Genomic DNA, 22,982 nt, shown 5'->3' with positions numbered 1-22,982 from the left:
TTGGGGTCGGTCGGGTGGATGTGAACCAGTTTTGTCTCACCGGACGACTGAAACGCTGATTCCGTAGCGGGCTTCTTAGCTCGCAACAAATCACTCGGGTCTGCATTTTTCTGGTGTTCCTACCACTCATCTGCTACCATCTGAGCATCGGTGATCTTTGAGCCTTTCTGAAAGCACTCTTCCGCCTTCTTCCGATTGCCGGTAACAGTGATCACACCTTTGGGGCCAGGCATCTTCAATTTGAGGTACACGTAACATGGTTGAGCCATAAAACGTGCATAAGCTGGCCTGCCCAAAATAGCATGATAGGCACTCTGGAAATCCACAACTTCAAATGTCAACTTTTCTTTGTGGAAATTTTTGGAATCACCGAAAACCACATCAAGAGCAATCTGGCCGAGTGATGCAGCCTTCTTGCCAGGAATGACTCCATAGAAACTCATATTGCTGGTACTGAGTCTGGACATCAGAATGCCCATCCCTTTCAGTGTCTCTGCGTACAGTATATTCAAGATACTGCCACCATCCATCAACACTTTAGTCAGTCGAGTGCTTTCGACGACTGGGTCGACCACCAGAGCTTGCCTCCCAGGGGTGGCTATGTGTGTCGGGTGATCAGACTGGTCGAACGTGATGGCAGTCTGAGACCATTTCAGATAATTGGGTGTCTCCGGAGCCACCATATTCACTTCTCGATTGATAACTTTCAATCGACTTTTGCTTTCAACGTTAGCAAAAATCATCAGGGTGGAATTGACCTGGGGATATCCATCATCACTATCCTCTTTGTCCTCAACTATGTCTGACTCCTTTTCCTTCTCTTTGGGTTGTTTCCCTTGGAATTGCTGGATCAAGAGCCGACGCTGTCGAGTGGTATGTTTCGGGTAAATGAAGTTACCCTCTTCATCTTTCTTCGTGTGGATGTGGCATGACAAATCCATCACGTCATTTCCCTCCTTGTCTTTCACCTTCTTAGGGTTCCAAGGCCCTTTGGGCTTCCCTTTAAACTTTCCCTGAGTCACGGCTAAGGATTCTCTAGGAGCAACTGGCTCGGCTTCCTATTTCTGCTTCCGACTGGAGTTCCCTCCTCCGGTTTCGTGGGCGACTGACTTGTGCTTGCCACTCCGGAGCCGATCCTCTTCTTCACCATTGGCATACTTGGTGGCTATCTCCATCATTCGACTCAGAGACATGTCTCCGGTTTGACCGAATTTCAGGTTTAGCTCTCTGTACTTAACGCCTTCCTTGAAGGCACAAACTGCCTGGTGATCAGATACATTCTCTACCGTGTGATACAACGTGATCCATCTTTGGATGTAATCTCTCAAAGTTTCATTTGACTTCTGCACACAAGATTGCAGCTCTGTCAGTCCCGGTGGTTGCTTGCAAGTTCCTTCAAACATTCTGACAAACACTCGGGCAAGATCTTCCCAAGTGTAAATGATGCTGGGTGCTAACTGATACAACCATGCTCTGGCCGAACCCTCCAACATAAGAGGCAGATGTTTCATGGCCACCTCATCATTGCCGCCGCCAATCTGAACAGCCATTCGGTAATCCTCAAGCCAAGTATTAGGCTTGGACTCACCAGTGAACTTACTGACTCCAGTCGCCAACCTGAAGTTGGTAGGAATCACCACGGCCCTGATGGCTCTGCTGAAACACTCTGGCCCTGAGACATGCACTCTACTGCTGGTGGGTACATCCCTGTCGTCACCCTCTCGGTGAGCTCTGTTCATGTCGACCAGACCTTGAACGATAATGGATCTCGCATCAAAGCCTGGTTCCCTGGGGTCGACTGGAATCCTTCGCCCAACACTGTGCTGGCATCTATCATCCTGCTGTCGAGGCGCGTATGATCCACCCCTTGGGGGAGGGGTGGGCACTCGACGTCGATCATCGCGAACGATTCGGTGATCATACTGCTCACGGTTCTTGTACTGATCATGCCGGTCTCCACGCCCCTCACGCCTCGGGGGCGATCTGGGGCTATGGGTCGTCTCGACTATATTTGCAGCTACGGATCTGCTGTGAATCCTATTCCGCGACTGCGATACAGCTGAATTTTGATCTCCTGATGCCCGAAGTAAATCTCTGATCTGGATCAAGCCTCGGCCAGCCTCTGACTGGGAAGGTTGAATTGACTCTGCTATACGGGCCGCAACTGCTAAATTCTGAATCGGAGTTCGATATACCTGAGTCGGTGGTGGAAAGAGTTGACGTCGACTGGAATCCGGAATCCGTTGCCGCGCACGTTCGTCGAGTGCTCGCTAAAGGTTCTCCAGTCGAGTGCTCACAGCCAAATTGGCCAAGCGCGTGTCCTCTAAGGCGCTAGCCTCAGGGGTTTCTCCAACGATAGGAGTGTGTAGCGCATCCATGTTCCGGCGGCTAAGATCTTCCCTCTGCAGCGAAGTGAGTGGCTCGGGGCGATACTCTTCATGGGCATGCAACGGATTGCCTCCGCCGCTGCCTCCTTCGGCGCCGGTAAAACCGGGAGGACCACGTGGTCCATCGACCATCAGAACTTCCGCTGCTGGATCACTGCTGTCGCACTCGGATGCAGTCTCTGCGGAGCTAGTTGACATGTCGAGCAGGCCGTAGAGAGATTCGTCGGGCTCGATTCCCGCGACTTGGGGGGTGGCCGACTGGCGAGCCACAGCGTGTCTCACCCACCGCTGAAGCCTCGATCGACCGGAGCGCTTGCGCCGGCGGGAAACAGGGTGGGAGGGTGAGACAACGATCTACCGATACTGGGTCAACGGTTGCCGCAGGAGGACGCCGCGGACGCACGCGCGAAAGTGCGTTGCTCCACGGACTGGGAGCGCGTCGATGTCGAGCGGAGCCTCCTGAAGCCAAGCAGAGTCGTCGGCGACGAACGTGAGCGCGCCGAGACGGATCTCGCGGCCCTCAACCAAAACTCCGCTTGAAACCATGATGAAGGAGATAAAAAAATTGCAACTTCTCCAATAAGTCGCTAAGACACCGACCCCAAGGTGGGCGCCAGCTGTCGTGGTTCTAAGTCTGACAGTAGTGTAGGGGGGTACTAATGTAGAGGCAAGATCCTAGCTATGGAGTAGTTGTATACGCAAGGGATTTACGAGTTCAGGCCCTTCTCGGAGGAAGTAACAGCCCTACATCTCGGAGCCCGGAGGCGGTCGACTGGATTATATGCGTATGAGTTACAGGGGTGCGAACCCTTTACACTGAGGAGGGGGGTGGCTTATATAGAGTCTGCCAGGCCCCTCCGGACCTCACTTATGCAAGGTTTAAGATACATTAAGGTTAGGCGTTACTGGTAACACTACACATAAAGTGCTATGATGACCATAAAAGCTACTTAATGACCGACCGTTGGTGTGCAGAGTGACTTTAGAACTCCTGGCCGTCGAGTGGTTGGCTTCATGGTTGAGTGGTTAGCTTCATGGTCGAGTGCCTTCGAGTATGTCGAGTGGAATACTTCTGAGTCGATTGACAGGTGGTTTCTTCTAGAGATGTCCTTGGGTAGGGTAGATTGGACAGGTCCATGACCCTACCCTAGGTACATGGCTTCATCAACACTTGCGTAGGATTTGTTCCTGTTCATGCTCAGGCACACATCGTCTAATAATACCATCTACTCCTTCTTTATAAAGGTGTGGATCATCCCAGAAGTAATGTCTTAAATCATAAAAGAACTTTTTCTTTTGCTGGTATGTGAAACTAGGCGGTATGTATTTAGCAACAATGTAATTAGCATAGTCAGCATACCAAGGAGCAGTACGGGAAGCATTGACAACCACTAATTGTTCATCGGGAAAACTATCAGTAATAGGCAGTGGGTTATTAAGAACATTCTCTAGCCTAGACAAGTTGTCTACAACGGGGTTCTCAGCTCCCTTTCTATCAATAATATGCAAGCCCAATTCTTGGAGCAAGAGAACCCATCTAATGAGTCTAGGCTTAGCATCTTTCTTTTCCATAAGATATTTAATAACAGCATGATCCGTGTGAATAGTAACTTTGGAATCAACAATGTAAGGTCTAAACTTATCACATGCAAACACAACTGCTAAGAATTCTTTTTTAGTGGTAGCATAATTTCTCTGGGCAGTATCAAGAGTCTTACTAGCATAATGGATAACATTCAATTCTTATTGACTCTTTGCCCTAAAACAGCACCTACAACATAATCACTAGCATCACACATAATTTCAAAAGGTAAATTCCAATCAGGTGGCTGAACAATAGGTGCTGTGATCAAAGCTTTCTTAAGTGTTTCAAATTCTTCTACACAATCATCATCAAAGAAAAAAGAAATATCTTTTTGCAATAAATTAGTCAGAGGCCTAGAGATTTTAGAAAAGTCCTTAATGAACCTCCTATAAAACCGGCATGACCAAGGAAACTTCTTATACCTTTTATGTCCTTGGGACATGGCATCTTTTCAATAACATCAACTTTGGCTTTATCAACTTCAATACCCCTTTCGGAGATCTTGTGCCCCAAGACAATGCCTTCATTAACCATAAAGTGACACTTTTCCCAATTCAGGATGAGACTAGTGTCTTCGCATCTCTGCAAAACTCGATCAAGGTTGCTCAAACAATCATCAAAAGAGGATCCATAGACGGAGAAGTCATCCATGAATACCTCACAAATCTTTTCACAAAAATCAGAAAATATAGCCATCATGCATCTTTGAAAGGCAGCAGGTGCATTACATAAACCAAAAGGCATACGTCTATAAGCAAAAGTACCAAAAGGGCAAGTAAAAGTAGTTTTAGATTGATCCCCCGCTGATACAGGTATCTGAGAGATGCCAGAATAACCATCTAGAAAGCAAAAATGTGTGTGTTTGGATAACCTTTGTAGCATTTGATCAATAAAAGGTAAAGGGTAATGATCTTTCTTAGTAGCTTTATTTAACTTGCAGAAATCAATTACCATCACTATCAGCCTGTAATTATTCTTTGCAGGATCAATTCATCTTTATCATTAGGGACAACGGTAATACCTCCCTTTTTAGGGACACAATGGACAGGGCTTACCCATTCACTATCAGCAACGGGATAAATAATACCCGCCTCAAGGAGTTTTAGTATCTCCTTTCTCACCACTTCCTTCATTTTGGGATTTAATCATCTTTGAGGATCTCTAACAGGTTTGGCATCTTTCTCCACTGAAATTTTGTGTTGACATAATGTGGGACTAATGCCCTTGAGATCATCCAGGGTATATCCAGTAGCAGCTCGGTGCTTCTTCAGAGTTTTCAATAATCTTTCTTCTTCTTTCTCTGAAAGGTTAGCACTAATAATAACAGGATATATTTCTTTTTCATCAAGATAAGCATACTTAAGATTATCAGGTAATGGTTTGAGTTCAAACACGGGATCACCCTTGGGTGGAGGGGGATCCCCAAGAATTTCAACGGGAAGATTATGTTTTAGCATAGGCTCTTGTTTAAGGAACACTTCATCTATTTCTTCCCTTTCCTTCATAAACATATCGTTTTCATGGTCTAGCAAATATTGTTCTAACGGATCAGTTGGAGGAACAGCGATGGAAGCAAGACCAATAATCTCATCCTTACTAGATGGTTCCTTTTCACGATGTTGTCTACTAAACTTAGCAAAGTTAAACTCATGAGACATACCATCTAAGCCAACAGTGACAATATTCTTTTCGCAATCAATTTTAGCACTAGCAGTGTTCAAGAAGGGTCTACCAAAAATAATGGGACAAAAATCATCTTGTGGGGAACCGAGAACAAGAAAATCAGCAGGGTATTTAATCTTCCCACACAAGACTTCAACATCTCTAACAATCCCAATAGGTTTAATGGTGTCCCTATTAGCAAGCTTAATAGTACCATCAATATCTTCTAATTCAACTGGTGCAATATCGTGCATAATTTCTTTATAAAGATCATAAGGTATCACATTAGCACTAGCACCCATATCACATAAGCCATGATAACAATGATCTCCAATTTTAACAGAAATAACAGGCGTGCCTACAACAGGTCTACGTGTCTTAGTATCGGGTCTAGCAATATTAGCAGTTTCACCCAAGAAAGAGATAACATGCCCATCTAAGTCCTCATCCAAGAGATCTTTAATCATAGCAATACCAGGTTCAACATTAATTTGCTCAGGAGGTGTATAGGTCCTAGTATTACTCTTACGAACAACAGTCGAAGCTTTAACATGATCTTTTATCCTAACAGGAAAAGGAGGTTTTTCAACATAAGCAATAGGAATAATAGGATCACTATATGTAATAGTCTTCTCTTCGACTGTAATAGGTGCAACTACTTTCACTTCAACAGGAGGGTTATATTTAAACCACTTCTCTCTAGGGAGATCAACGTGAGCAGCAAAAGTTTCACAAAAAGTAGCTACTATCTCAAAGTCAAGTCCATACTTAGAGCTAAATCCACGGAAAGCATCAGTATCCATAAAAGATTGGGACAATTACATTTTTACCCCTAGTTGGTTCCTACCCACGGGTTTTGCCCTTACTTTTCGAGCTTGCTTAGTTTTGCCCTTACTTTTTCTGTCGAGATCCCTCGAATGCCCTTTGACTGTTTGACCAAAACTTTGAAAATTCATAACTAATTCATATGAACTCAGAAAAATGCAAATAAGATATCAAAATGTTCAGATAAACATTACCTTTATGGGCATATCATTTGCATTCAAGACAAAAGCATCATTTAAATTACCCGAGGTAATTAGTGTTATTAACATTATTAAAAATAAATAGGTATAAACAATATTTTTTTCATGAATAAAAATTACATGCAAATGTAGGTGATGTTTTCTGAACATCCTGATAACTTATTTGCATTTTTCAAAGTTTGTATCAACTTGTTATGAATGTTCTAACGACTTTGACCATTATTTGAAAACTTCATAATAAGTTGATACGAACTCAGGAAAATGCAAATAAGGTATCAGGATGTTCAGAAAACATCACCTACATTTGTATATAATTTTTATTCACGGAAACAATATTGTTTTTACCTATTTATTTTTAATAATGTTAATAACATTAATTACCTCGGGTAGTTTAAACGATGCTTTTGTCCTGAATGCAAATGATATGCCCATAAAGGTAATGTTTATCTGAACATTTTAATATCTTATTTGCATTTTTCTGAGTTCATGTGAATTAGTTATGAATTTTCAAAGTTTTGGTCAAACGTTCAAAGGGCAGTCGAGGGACCTCGATGGAAAAAATAAGGGCAAAACCCGTGGGTAGGAACCAACTAGGGGTAAAAATGCAATTGTCCCTAAAAGATTTAACACAATCAAACTTAGGTGTCATACCTGACTCCTTACCATCGTCGGAACCCCAATCTTTAGAGTTGCGTTTAATTCTTTCCAATAAGTCCCATTTGAAATCAATAGTTTTCAGCATAAAGGAACCAGCACAGGAAGTATCGAGCAAGTTGCGATTATCAAGAGAAAGCCGAGCATAAAAATTCTGAATAATCATTTCCCAAGAGAGCTCATGATTGAGGCATGAATATAACATTGACTTAAGCCTCCCCCAAGCTTGAGCGATGCTTTCTCCTTCGCGAGGCCAGAAATTATATATGTAATTACGATCACGATGAACAAGATGCATAGGATAGAACTTCTGGTGAAATTCCAATTTCAATCGCTTATAATTCCAAGATCTCGTATCATCACATAGCCTATACCATGTCATTGCATCTCCCTTAAAAGATAAAGGGAAGACCTTCCCTTTGACAACATCATCGGGAATACCTGCAAGCTTAAATAATCCACAAACTTCATCCACAAAGATAAGGTGTAAGTCGGGATGCAATGTTCCATCTCCTGCAAAAGGATTAGCTAGCAGTTTTTTCTATCATACCCGAAGGAATCTCAAAGTGAACATTTTCATAAGGTTCAGTAGGTTGAGGAGCATTTGTTTGCTCTTCTGGTTGGGGTGAAGATACCCCAAACAACCCACTCAAAGGATTAGTTTCCATACTGACAAGTAACAGAAAATTTCAGCACACAATATAAATGTTTCCTTACCAAGTTCCACTCACCAAGAGCGCTACGCTCCCCGGCAGCGGCCCAGAAAAGAGTCTTGATGACCCACACGTGTAGGTGATCTATCGTAGTCCTTTCGATAAGTAAGAGTGTCGAACCCAACGAGGAGCAGAAGGAAATGATAAGCGGTTTTCAGTAAGGTTTTCTCTGCAAGCACTGAAATAGTAGGTGATAGATAGTTTTGTGATAAGATAAATAATAACGACCAAAAGTAAATAAAGTAAATAAAGTGCAGCAAGGTGGCCCAATCCTTTATGTAGCAAAGGATAAGCCTAGACAAATTCTAATAATGAGGAAGGAGCTCCCGATGACACATTAGGAATTATCGTCAAGCTACTTTTCATCACGCTCATATGATTCGCGTTCGGTACTTTGATAATTTGATATGTGAGTGGACCGGCACTTGGGTACTGCCCTAACTTGGACAAGCATCCCACTTATGATTAATCCCTATTGCAAGCGTCCGCAACTACAAAAAGGAGTATTAAGGTAAACCTAACCACATCATTAAACATATGGGTCCATATCAACCCCTAACGAAGCAACGCATAAACTAGGGTTTAAGCTTCTGTCACTCTAGCAACCCATCATCTACTTATTACTTCCCTATGCCTTCCTTTAGGCCCAAATAATGGTGAAGTGTCATGTAGTCGATGTTCACATAACACCACTAGAGGAGAGACAACATACATCTCATCAAAATATCGAACGAATACCAAATTCACATGACTACTAATAGCAAGACTTCACCCATGTCCTCAGGAACAAACGTAACTACTCACAAAGCATATTCATGTTCATAATCAGAGGTGTAATAATATGCATTAAGGATCTGAACATATGATCTTCCACCAAGTAAACCAATAAGTATCAACTACAAGGAGTAATCAACACTACTAGCAACCCACAGGTACCAATTTGTTGTTTTGGATACAAAATTGGATACAAGAGATGAACTAGGGTTTGAGAGGATATGGTGCTGGTGAAGATGTTGATGGAGATTGACCCCCTCCCGATGAGAGGATCGTTGGTGATTATCCCCCCCCCCCCCGGAGGGAAGTGTCCCCGACAGAATAGCTCCGCCAGAGCCCTAGATTGATTCCGCCAAGGTTCCACCTCGTGGCGGCAAAGTTTCGTCTCCTAAGCTTGCCCACGAATTTTTCCAGGACAAAACCCTTCATATAGCAAAAAATTGACGCCGAAGGCCCACCAGGGGACCAGGAGATAGGGGGGCGCGCCCCCTGTCTCCTGGACAGGGTGTGGGCCCCCTGGCCTATTTCTTCTGCTCATAATTCCTTAATAAATTCAAAAGGTTGTTTCGTGGAGTCTCAGGTCTTTTGGAGTTGTGCAGAATAGATTTCCAACGTTTTCTCCTTTTCCAGCCAGAATTCCAGCTGTCGGCATTCCCCCCCTTCATGGTAAACCTTGTAAAATAAGGGAGAATAGCCATAAGTATTGAGATATAATGTGTAATAACAACCCATAATGCAATAAATATTGATATAAAAGCATGATGCAGAATGGACGTATCAGTCCCCCTTCTAGCGATTCGAATGACATAAGTTCAAACTACAAAGCTCAAGCTCGAGCATACATTTTCTACTTCGGAAAGAAAGATCTAAAATGCATAAGGCGTTCAATTTGTGCATCATGATCAGGATTAGGCTTCAGTTGATAATCCAACGATACCGCCCAATTCTCCAACACACCTTTCGTTTCGCCGAACCAGGCCCATCGAGCACGGCGTTCCGGAATCTCTGACTTGCCTTGTTTGATTACCCATTCAATGACCTGTCCGGGTTTTCTCAAGTCCAGCTCGCGGAATTCTTCTATGTTCATAGAGAAACAGATCTCCGTTGCCACAGAATGTCTGCAAGCATATTCCTTCTCATGCAGCTCGTTAAGTATCTTCTGTTTTTCTTTCACAAGCCTACGGAAAACTTTTCTCTCTTAAGATCAGAAGGTTCTTCCATGAATGGATACTTGTTGAAACCCATCATGGCAGCAAACTTATCATCATTGCTCTTGAACCATGCTTCAAGCTCCCTCTTGATACCAAGTTCTCGCTCCGGTACAATCTTCTCAGACGCTGCCGCCAAACTCTTAGATGCAATGCCACAACACTTCTCATATACTTTCTTCAACTGCTCCGGGGTCATGTTTTCCATGCTACATGAAATGGAACAAACCATAACTCAAATCAAATGATACAATACAAACACAAAACATAACTTATTTATAATGACCTAGGTTACATAATGTTCCCACTGGCTCAAATGACATAGGTTGCATAAATGATAAGGGTACATGCCATTACAGTCCAACTGACACTACAACATCATTTGTTTCAACCCCCTCTACTACTCCATCAACAAGACATATTTGTCGTACGGCCCGGGGTTGCAACAAATGACATCATTCTTTCACGGACCCAAGCCCAACGAGTTGCCCGACTAAGTATCACCGATGATGGTTGCCTAACTAGCCAATCAATGATCTGGCCAGCATTGTTAAAGTCCATCGCATTCACTTCATCCCTTGTGTCCACACAATGCAATTTGCCTTGGAACAACGCGTCTATGATTTTTCTCTTCATTCTTGAGGTTGCTTATGTTTTTCTCTTTAGCTTCGTATAACTTAACTCTGGCATCATTGCACTTCGACACATAATACTTTGAAAAATCTCTACAAGCCACATTCAATGCATCAACGACTTTGACCCACAAGTCCATCTTTTCCTCAATGATTGTACGTTCACGCTTCGCCGCTGCCTCCGCGGAAGTCTCAACAAAGATGATCGATCCCATCCTACAAGTCGAGGGATTAAAATAACGGTCATCAGAGGCAAAAATCCTAACCGTCTCTTGACAAAAACTAAGACCCTAGGAGTAGATCGAGCTATAATTCGAGAGGTAACTACTCTAACAAAACCCTAACTAAACTATAACCATAATGTTTGTCATATAGGCATTTACTTAAGCATAACCATAACCATAACCTTAACCCTAACCATGTCATTAACCCTAACAAAACCCTAAATGATATTTCTTACTACCCAAACAATGCTAGTGACACAATACATTGTCAAAGCACAAACATTACCCTAAATGCATCATATACATTGATTTCACCACAACAAAACCATGAACTAGTGATTCCAACAAAATGCATCATATACATTGACACAATACATTATCAAAGCACAAACATTACCCTAAATGCATCATATACATTGATTTTACCACAACAAAACCATGAACTAGTGATTCCAACAAAATGCATCATATACATTGACACAATACATTGTCAAAGCACAAACATTACCCTAAATGCATCATATACATTGATTTCACCACAACAAAACCATGAACTAGTGATTCCAATAAAATGAAGGGGGGATGGGGTAGGTACCTTGGGTGATGCAAATGGCCTCGATCCACTAGCCAAATCTCAAGCAACGGAGGGGGATCTAGTGGGTGATTTGGTGGGGGAGAAGAGGGGGAGAGATCTTGAGCACGAAAGAAGAGTGGGGTGAATGAGTGGGTGGGGGAGCAGCACATCCCCCTCCCTCCTCACAACCTTATCCAAGAACCTATCGCCAGACTGCCCGGCGGTAGGTTGCAAGAGCCTACCGCCATAGATGGCGGCGGTAGGTCTCTTTGCCACGTGTACACGGCCATTAACGGCCAAACGGCGTCAGGCAACCTACCGCCAGGGTGGACGGCGGTAGCCTGTACAACTCTACCGCCAGGGTCTACGGCGGTAGCAAAAGGGTCAAATGTCGAAAAACAAATCATAACGGGTCAGATCTCAATTTTATACGTGAAAAAGGTCAAAACACGAAATTTGACCTACTTGTGGAGCTTCTCCATGGGATGGGACAAATCCACCATGTCCTGCTCCTTGCCCTCCTGCTGGGGACATACTCCTACCCGTACGCGTGCTGCAGGAGTCTTCACATCCATCGCCTGGTCCACCTCCGCTTGTCAGGTCACACCGAGCTTGTGTGTTGGTCGGCTGACTACCGGTCCGTGTGCCCGTGTATGGACACGTGACTGGCTTGGCACATGTTGACCGAGCGATCGATGCACTCGAGTACGGTACACAGCTTTCCGTCTCTCTCTGAGCCGCTGGTCCAGCGAACACGGCGCCCTTTGCTTTGCTGTAGCCATGCCTAATCTGCTCGACAACATGTCATCTGTACCAACAACAGACGTAGCACTTGTGTCTATTGTTTCTTCGTGGACTTTCGACGCCACGTACGTCTTTGTTTTTCTGGATGCGTCGCAGAAATACTGCTTCTTCATGACCGAGCACACGCGGCAATTGCTGCGTCCGCTCCAGCGAAGTTAGCAAGTATGCCCGTAACATCGATGTAGGCTTTGGAATCACCCCCCGCGTATATAGCATCGACACGAGTTTCCGAACCATAATCTTGAGATTGAACTTTTTCTTCATGGAGCGCGACAATTTCTTTAGCTGACACTTGAAGAACCGGATCCTCCTTGTCCACAAGTTCACACATCAACCTCATGTCACTTTCATCTCCTTGTTCCGTCATGAGCGCCTTGTCCTTCGGGGGATTCTTGCACTCCGACTTGAAGTGCCCGAGCAAATTACAGTTGTGGCAACAGATCTTCCTCTTGTCGAACCTTTTCTTCTTTGCCTTCTCCGACTGTTCGTCAGTGTCCTTTGCGGGATGGTACTTTGCGCCGCTACCAGACACCTTGTCGAAATTGTTCTCCCTGAAAACCATCGCATGCCACTGAGCACATGTAAGCATCAGGTACTCATCCTGCTTTGCTTCACCGTAACTCAATTTCATCCGCTCGTCATGCGCCTTAAAGCGACCAACCAGATCATACAAAGTGAGAGTCTTGAGATCAACACATTGCTCGATTGCTGACACAATCGGCATGTAGTGCGGTGGAGCGGCACGTAGGAAACGCCTGACCACGGAGATGTCCTCCAACTTCTCTCCGAGACCGCGAATCCCGTTCACTATTAAGGCAACCCTCGCTGTGAAGGCGTCCACCGTCTCATCTTCTCCCACCCTTAGATTCTCGTAACTTTTCAGCAAAGTTTGCAAGTTCGCCTCACGCACACGCGAGTTCCCTAGATGCGATATCTTGAGCGTGTCCCACGCCTCCTTCGCTGATGCCTTTGAGATTAGATGTTGTTGCATGTCCACCGGCATCACCGAGCAGATGGCCGTGATAGCCTGGCGATCCTTCCGATACAAGGCACGACCCTTCAGGTACTCGTCACCGCCGGGGTCGATGGCTTCCCAGAGCTCATTGGCCTCGAGCGCCCACTCCATCATGGTCGCCCACACCACAAAGTTTCCACGGTCGAATCGTGGATACTCCGATCTCACCGGAGCAGCAATTACTTTAGCCACACCGGAGTACTCCGCCAACTGCTTGGTCTTCTCGTCATCCGACATGACCTCCTGTTACTAGAAGATCAACCTTGCTCTGATACCAATTGTTGTCCCAGTTCCGACGCCGAGTACTTCCGGCAACGGCGATACAATCGACGACGAACAATGATGACAAACGAAGCTCGCTGACGAACTCAACAAAGTTCCTTTACGCCGAGGCATACCGTAGTGCAAAGCTAGCTTGTACTAGCTACTTTGCTCCTGATCGATCTTTCCGTAGGCAACACCAAATCACACGTACGTGCACGGCGGCCAGCCGGCCGGAAACAAACGCACGCACACAAGTATTTGCATGATTGCCACAGGCCCGTCTCGAGCCTGTTTGCTTTATTACTTTTCGATGGTTTTGGTTACAAGGGGATACGTGAGTATATATACTAGCTAAGCCAACTAGTACTACTCCTACACGGTGATTGACTTGGAAACCTACTCGGATACATGTACACGCACATGTACGTGAAGGACACAGACACACACTGTCGTGTTTACTTCCAACAGTTGTAGGACCTGCTCCAGGTAATCGGGTTTAGGATGGTTTGGACCAGTCATCCATAGTGGCATCTTTCATCCAAATGAATCACATGGGAATAAGAATTCTAACAACCCTACTTCTTGAGATTGTTTTTCTATAAAATCCTCTTTGGTTCAAAGGAATTACAACTATTGTGGTTTTTGTAATGCTTGCTGGCGTTTGTGCTGTATGACTGAAAACATGGATAACTGTAACAACCTTTTATTTGCCTATGTGCCTGTTTGTTATTTTTTTCACAGGTATTATATATTAATAGAGGAGAAGATAGTGAAGGACGGGATCTGCAAAAACACAAAATACATTTTCATCGTTGCCTGTTTTTTCTTTCTAAATTCCAAACATAATTGGGGTCTTAAGAAATTCCAACCATCTGAATTACCCTGCATATCTTCGTCTCCTCTACCCTGCATATCTTGTGCTTAGTATTGCTGGCGCATAGGCTATGATACTCTTGCAATCGCGCCGCTGATCGACAACGTACTACGTGCGCATACGTACGTCTACGGAGAAAATGAAACAACCGCGCGCTGCCGGCCGGTACGTCTATGGAGATGTCTAGTGCTGGCCGGTACGTCGATCCACCTCGCTACGGAAAACCAGGAAAAAAATAACATCCTTTTTCTATTTTCATCCCCACAAATAACACAATCTTGCTGCCAAGACCTTGAAAATTTTCATCCAACACGCTAAAGCTTTTGATTCCTTACAAACAAGTCGTGGGGTTTTCGGCCAGAAATTTCGGCAGCATAACGCGTCGAAATGAAGTGCGTGCGCAACCCTAAAAGTCCAATTTAAGAGGCCATCGCATCTCTCCAAAGTAGAGATCGGCATCAAAAAATGATTAGACCACTCTCTTCTCTCTATTTTTCTCATCCCAAAAATCTACATCATGCCTGCTACATGTAGTTACCTTCCAACATTGTCTTGACCCTAATGAAGCACAAAGAAAATAATATGATTACACAAACCTACTTATTCTTTCATATGTGTAAAATGACCCTATAGAGTTAACCAAAAAAACAATCTACATCCCATAACATAGTTGATGCCAATTTAGAGGAAATCTTTTGTAGCGCTCAGTGCCATGACATGACCAAGGCATGGTATCAATATGGCTAATTACGATGAGGACACGACAACTCTTGACCCCCAAAACATTAATCAAACAAACACAGATTCATTTTTAGCTAATTAGGAGTGAGACTCTGAACTCCTCCGCTCCCAGACTCAGATTCATTTTTACTAGCGTGTTCTCAAATTAGAGTTTGGTCATGATTCACTAGCAAGTAGATTTCCTATTATCTGCTCCAACAGTGTACCATAATAAGTTAGTGAAAACTGGAATAGAATGAAAACTGCAAGGAGCGGTACGTGTGTGGTCGGCTGCTAGGGTTCTCTAGCATGCAAGTGTGCGCAAACAAGGAACAGGAATAATGCATGCACATAAAGCATCGACCAACAGGTTACATCTCCGGAAACTGTTCTTGCACTTAATTAGCAACAAGGTAGGATTCAGAGACAGACATATGTGTGCTGCTATAATGTTGCAAGGTAGAAATAGCAACAGGTTACTCTACTCTTGAAGGGAATGTTACCTTGAGATTCGCCCGCCGGCATGGATGGGCCGTGTAGCTCGATATATATACTCCAATCTTGAAACCATAGATAGAGCGGAGCAACAAATTAATCAATTCACCATAAGAGAAGAAGGATGACAAAAAAGAATGAAAGGAAGCATCCAGCCAAGAGATATATGTCGATGCATATACAGTTTGTTTTTCCACTAACCTTTGCTTATATACTTTGGTCTGGCATCACGCCTAGTGCCGGGGTGGGATCTTGTCCGCACCTCCATGTCAAATAGATGAATCGCTAGGTCAAGAAGAAGAAGAAATACGCATCAGCCGAGTGACAAGATTGATTGCCTTAAAGAAGCAGGTTAGATGGAGAAAGCAGTGCATGGTCTTACATGGATAGATAGATGGAGAGACACCTTGGATCTCGGCGGCGGCGGCGGCCGTGGGCAAGCATATGGCCAGGGTGCCCAAGGCACACGGCTCATACAAACGAGCAGCACAAAGTGTTGACCCTTGGGTCGACGGCGCTTGACGTATGCATGCGTTGTAGATGAGATGAGGCAGGCAACGTGTTGGGTTGAGGAAAAAGGAAGAGCAAGCAAAGCTGGGTTGTTTATATAGGAGAGAGAGAGAGAGATGGATGGAGGGAGAGATGAGAAAGGAGATGGATGGGCGAGGACCGTGGGAAGCCGTCGGATGGGAGGTCGATCCGCGTGCGGCGTGCGGATCGAACGGAAGCAATCTGGATCGAGGGGGAGGGGAGGAGGTTGCGTTGGTTTGGTAGAGATTTAAATGTGACTCCTTGAAAGGTGGGTTTCCAGCATTTAAGTTTGTTTGGAAGGTGGAAGGGCAATCTGTTGATAGTTATCTGCTGCCGTTTTTTGAGGGAGTCCTAATAATACCTTTTTTTTGGCATGGTCCTAATAATAATAAAATAAAATAAAGCAGCTGCTCAGCCTAACAAACTTAGATCGTATATATTTTGTGCGTAATATAAGTTACCAGAGAGACACGTTCGTATCTCAGCTGGCTTCCTCGGGAGAGAGAGAGAGAGAGAGACTTATATAAGCAGCTGTATGAAATACTTTGGCCTCCTCTTGCACAACATATATACGTGCCAGAAAGTAAGTATAATGGCATTGGCATATGCCTGCTAGCTACTGGCTGGTCATGGTGGCCGTTTGCTTGCTTGCTTGTTGGCTGGCAACACCCAAAATATATCAAATCAAATCGAATCGATGAAAATATATGCTTCTTTGTTTCTTTTGCCATTTTTGCATATATTCGAACCAAAACAGCTATTCCATTTTGGTCAAAGAGATCTAGGTTAGGTAGCAAACTTTATGGTGCTGGTCCAGAGTTTTGACCCTCTAATTTGACAAAAGTATTTTATGTTGGAATCTGTAGCTGTAATTTGATACCAAACAAATTGGTAAATTCAATAATACCCCCTATGTTTTGGTCATATTTTATAAGGTCATTCATTATAAAAAAGGACTAGCTATCGAGTGAGGATTTTCAAAAATTCAAACATCGACTCTTTTAAGTTTCAAAAAATTCTGAAAATAAATACTCAAGTAGTTTTGAACGCAGGTCCAAATAGATGTTCACGGCAAAAGCCTGGTCAGATCTATTTAGCATACCACAATTAACGCAGAAAATGTAGCTTGTGTACGCACTCACGGTCACGACAGCCATCATGATACACTATCTAGCTAGTAGACTAGAGAGTATCAGATGGACAAGGGAACAAATCTAAGAATCGCTAAAACGATTACATATACCTCACCTCACCTCACCTCAAACCAAGACCGACTCCAATGGACCCGTCGTCGATGACATCACCTGCATGGCATATCACGAGGGACCAGATTTAGATGATCCTTCCAACAGATAGATATTATGCATTGCATAGCGTGAGGAACATTAAGAGACTGATAGACAGGCCTGACACACAAGTCTCAGTTTCATTTCAAACAGATCCATAGAAACAAGCATGCAAAACTTTACACTTGATATATCACCCTCTCACACGAGAAAATAAAAAAACATCAACAAGAGCTTAGAATTCAACACTACTACTTCTTCGGCTCAATACACGCCAGCCGACAAGTCAGCCACCATCAAGTAAACCAGGCCTGTCTATGTACCAGCACCAGCACGTCAATATCACTTCAGCAGCAACCTCCAGCCAACAAAGAAAAGCACAAGTTGCACGTCTGGTCATCTTGCCACTTTACCTAGGGCTTTCCACATCTCGACTCTCGGGGGCCACTTCTTCTCTCTTTCGTGCCCTGGCACGTATGCGGGCAATGACATCTTCATCGTCAATCTCGATAGGCACCAAACTCAGGCATCTGATGCACAACAACCAACAGTCTTAGTTTTTAACACTTCCAAAATAATCTAGTAAAGGAAGCTCCTCAATCATGCCATATTACAACTCGGGCATGTTAGACTAAGGGCCATTCTCACCTGAGAGCACCAGGACAAGGTGGCCCTGCTTCTTATCCACTGCCTAGAAGCCTTCGTACAGGCCACAATCGTCTTTGTTATCGTCTTCATCACCGTTCTAGACACCAAGGGCCACAAGCCGGCGCTGCTGCAACAACCAACATATAAATGACTTTGCAGAGGGTGTAGCTAGCAGAAGCAACTCTAGACATAAAAGTACCACTACCAGATTGGAGGTAAACATGTATACTAATAAAAGCCATAAATCCTGACAAAAAACATCAAACATGAAGCTGTAGGGCTGTCAGGTGGATGCTTTGTTCACCATTGAAGCCAAGTGCTTGGAATATAAAATGAAGCTGTTATAAAGTTACTGGAATTTTTCGGAGAGTTCTATTTTGAGGCACTCAATATTAGAGCTACATGAGCCTGAACAACATACGATATGTTTGGTACAGAGTTGATGATTGTATATTCATAGAAGCTAGAAATTCTCACAAAGGATAAAACATCTGATCCTAAAATTGATGGACACTGCTCTGGTCAAAGAAAATCTAAAATCTCAACCAATAGTGAGATGAAATCTTTAGCCTTTGATTGCATCACAAAGGATAAAACATCTGATCCTAAAATTTTCTAACAGGGACTTCATTTGCTCGAAAGGGAAAAGACACATGCACAAATACTGAAGCTTACTAATTTAACTTTGGTACAAAATATATCTCTACGAATAACTAATACAATCTCGGCCACCAGTCCAAGGATTTGAAATGACAATTGATGAATTGAACATCAAAAAGATCAATCACCTCACCTCGTCGGTAGAAGCCAATCATGGTGGTCAAAGGATGACATAGCCCACTCCACACATCTCTATGGGTATTGTTCTCCTGCACTGCAGAGGGAGCAGCACCAACTTGACCAACAGAACAGAGTATGGAAGCAACACCGAGCTCCTGTGCAAACATCACCAACATGTTTTAAAAAATGTTGCTGGTGAGGAAGTCACCTGCTGCCGTTAGGAGAGAATTCAGAGATGTTGACTGGACAAAATAAGGTACCTAGGGAAATAAAACAGAGCAAAGATAAGGGTGCAAACTTGTTATCATTCGTAATCAAACTAAAGTAGACAAATCTGGACTAGTAATTCAAAATCTGCGGCATGGCAGTGACTATTCAGACTTCGACGAGGAGGCACCTAACTACAAGGCATAGTGTTGTGAATTTAAATTAAGGTTAACGAGTCAGAGCTCCACCAACCTGATCCCTGTGTATTTTAAAGAGAGAAGACACCTAACTAAAACAATCCTCTTCTAAAGACAAAAAAACCCAACACAACTATATATAATAGGCACATACATCATAACAAGAGACATAAGTGCTCTTCATACTTGAGTGGCATATGTATTTGCGATGCTTTATAAAGGAAACTTGAGTTGTGATTTATTTTTAGTCAAAGTTCAAGATTCTTAACCTGGAAAAACTCATATGAGCACACGACGTGATCAATACACACAAGCAATAGGGTTATAGCAAGATGCAGATTATAGCCGATACTATAGGTTTGACTAAACATAACAACTGGAAAGATAATCCACAACATGAGCAATCGTACGTACACTAGTAGGTAGCTCCCAATTCTCAAACTCATAAACCATTAGCCATTTCAGCATTTGTTGAGTCTAGGGAGGAATTCAACAGCCATGACACATGTTCTTATTGATAGCACGAGTCACAAATATAAGATGACGACATAATGGCAGCATGATTAACATGACAATCTTGGGATCGCCGATTAACATAAACACAGATGGTTATACAGTTATTTAGAAATCAGCAAATATCACAAAATGTGGAAGCAATGGGATCACCTTGAGACTCTGGATCGGCTGTTTCAGCTAGCTACCCTCGTTGCTAGTCACTCCACAAGCACGCCCAAGGAGTTGCTTTGAAGGCACATTCTGCATCATACAACAAATGAGCTCAATAAGTTCATTTTTATCCATTGCCACAAGCATAAATAAACATTATTGATGCATGAGCAACAACAAAAGAAAGATGCAAAAGATAATTGTCACCTCAATTCCGAACAAGAGCAAATTGCTCCCCTGTAACGTGATTTGCAAGGCAGAGTTGTCCAACACAGGTACACTGAACAATGAATGTAAAAAATCAATGAACTCTATCTGAATGACTAAAGTACCAATGTTACAGGACGAGACAAGCTACTAAAGTAAAAAAAATTTGGAGTATTTACATGTTGAAAGAGAAAATTTACACTTAAAAAGTTAAAATCCCGAAAGTTCCTCTAGTAGCTGGGTGCTCATCCAAGCAGTTTAAGAATATTTGGTGCATCATATATTTTTGGTTTCCAGAATATAATGATTCATGGGTCCATCTGGAGAAACATAAATGACCTTTCAATGTATATATGTTTCATTACTATATAAGAATTAGATTTGGCTTCTCCTTATTCCTATCCTAACTCGGTAATTTGGAGTTGCAACAAAATCATGGGCTTTTCCAAGAAAGGAAGCCAGCATAAGCCTATCAAAGTTAGCTTCAACAACAAGAAGGCACTTTCCTGGGCATGTAAACAACAGAAAGAACAAAACCCAGGGTCCTCATTTGTGGCCTCTACAAAATCAACCGTAGAATATTTATGTGTGTGTTCGAAACAAAGAGAACCTCGATGTTGGCAGTGCATACCTGCCACTCAATGCCTTTATAGCTGGTGAGAAGATCTTTGGTCCTATGAACATATTCTCCGGAGCGCTTGAACATATTCTCATGGGCTTACCAATCTGCAAAACAAAGATGATCTTTTACCCTCGGGACCACAAGAAGAACACAGATACATGCAGTTTGATGATGCACTAAAGCTATGGGAGAGTTAAGCAACATACAAATATGAGTTTTATCCTCAGGATTAACAAAAAAAGGATAGATTAAGTCATGCGTTTCTGATACTATGAGAGAACTAGCAATACACATACTGTAAATCATGTCTAGCAGGCAACAGATTATCAGATAAAGAATGCTAGTTACAAAGCTCTGTATTAGGAATTCGGGTATTCAAGAAGCATGCTTAAACATCACATGGACATACCTGTGCATATTTCCCACACTACATAAGTACTAACAAAACTAGCCACTAGTCACTTGAAAACTTTCCTTGCACGTGATCACATCTCTTCAATCGTGTCATAAAAAATATATTCGCCAATTATCGTCAGGCTGCTAGTCACATACGCTCAGAGAACATCCCTCACAAACTACCACTCTTTTGGCCCACCGGTCAAAACGAAGGTCCTTGTACTTAGGACCAAAAGAAGAATACACAAGATACATGCAGGCTGAAGATGCAACATGTTTCTGAAACTATAGGAGAGTTTTCAACAATACAAAGGAGTCTTTTATCTTTAGGAATAACAGAACATGACATATAAATGCATGTGTTTTAGAAACTACAGGAGACCTAGAAGCCCACATATAGCAACTCATCTTTTCAATCATAAATTTAATGGCCTTAGAATTCCAGACAAAGAGGACCAGATACAGAGATAAGACAAAAAAAGCATGCTTAAAATCCACATGTGCACATTTAAGTACAATATCGCCATGGAACAGAGCTACTAATAAGCAAACTAACAACCAGTCTTATTCCCTCAAGTAACCCCCCCATGCCACAAGCATGGTAGACATGCAGTGTTTAAATTGGATAGAATTTTTTCTCAGAAGCATGCTTAAAGCCCACACATACATACCGATGCACATATTCCCCATACGACCATGGATCAACCAAACTCGCAGCGATAGCCAGGAGGCATGACCGCAGAAAGGTCGTCGAGGAAGAGCAAAGAACAGGCTCACCGCCCTAAGCTACAACAACAACTGCCATTTTCAGAACAAGACAAGTCTGCAACCGAAATGTGTTTGTTGTCAGTCAGGGAGCTCACGTTGCAGGCTGAGGTCGTCGTCACACGTCGTTGCCTTCCGCTCGAAGTTGTTCATCGGCTCCTTGCTGCTGCAGTCAAGCATTGCCTTGTCGTAAGCCCTTACCATCCATTGAATCGCACAGCACAGGGCAGGAAATCATCAACAAGCAGCAGATAAAAGCATCCATGGCACAAAAAACAGAATGAGCATCTATATATCGAACATGTACAGGGCACAAAAAACAGAATGAGCATCCATGGAAGTTGAGTGACGCGATTGACATGTAAAAGTATTGCTTCCAGTAATAATAGTATAGCCTCGATGCATGCACGTTGCAAACAATTAACCTTTGATAAATAAATAAAGTAAGCAATTTTATTAACACCAGCGGAGAGTTACAATTCATACTATTTCATGAGAAGCAAACAAATCCCCCAAAATATGTCATGTTAACTTATCATCACACAACTGTAATTTTGGCTGCCTTGAAAATGGAATTAGGATATTAAGCAGCAAGTTGCCGTGAAAATAGTGTGACATCAAAGAAATGCCTCAGGCGCAAATTACCGATAAACTCATGTCTATCTGCATCAACTATGCCCATTTCAACCAAAAAAGTATCAAATTAAAATAGAAAACAAGGTTTCTAATTTCAAATATCATTCATTGCTTGTTTGTTTTTCAATAGCACTAAAACAAGTTTTGGTACCATCCTGGAACAAAGAACTCCACCATATCTTTGAAACTGGAAAAGCTTAAACAAATTCATATCAAACCATAGAGGATGATCAGATTCGGTTCTGTATTTAGGCCATCATGTTGACCAATCAAACCAATAGGGAAATTAATCATTCATCATCTAATCTCTGTTTATTGAGCTGAAAATAAGACTACTGAACAAACGAAATAGGATGGGGGGGCGAAGGAGGAGGAGTGCATACCTTGGGGCTTGGGCCCGTCGGGAGGGGATTTGGAGATGCGCCAGCTTC

At 43.1% G+C, this 22,982-nt stretch overlaps 1 non-coding gene and 1 pseudogene across 1 annotated transcript; both read right to left on the bottom strand.

The window, feature by feature from the left end:
- Positions 1–22,497: 22,497 nt before the first annotated feature.
- LOC123118232 (uncharacterized) lies at positions 22,498–22,598 on the bottom strand (annotated as a pseudogene).
- Positions 22,599–22,775: 177 nt separating this feature from the next.
- LOC123118244 (small nucleolar RNA Z102/R77) lies at positions 22,776–22,859 on the bottom strand. The gene has a single exon (XR_006457798.1). It is a non-coding gene; the product is annotated as a small nucleolar RNA Z102/R77 (small nucleolar RNA).
- Positions 22,860–22,982: the final 123 nt, after the last annotated feature.

The sequence above is a fragment of the Triticum aestivum genome, chromosome 5B (assembly GCF_018294505.1).
Source record: "Triticum aestivum cultivar Chinese Spring chromosome 5B, IWGSC CS RefSeq v2.1, whole genome shotgun sequence".
NCBI classification, from domain to species: Eukaryota; Viridiplantae; Streptophyta; class Magnoliopsida; order Poales; family Poaceae; genus Triticum; species Triticum aestivum.
The sequence above is the reverse complement of the archived record's forward strand: the minus strand, read 5'-3'. Positions and strand labels throughout refer to the sequence as shown.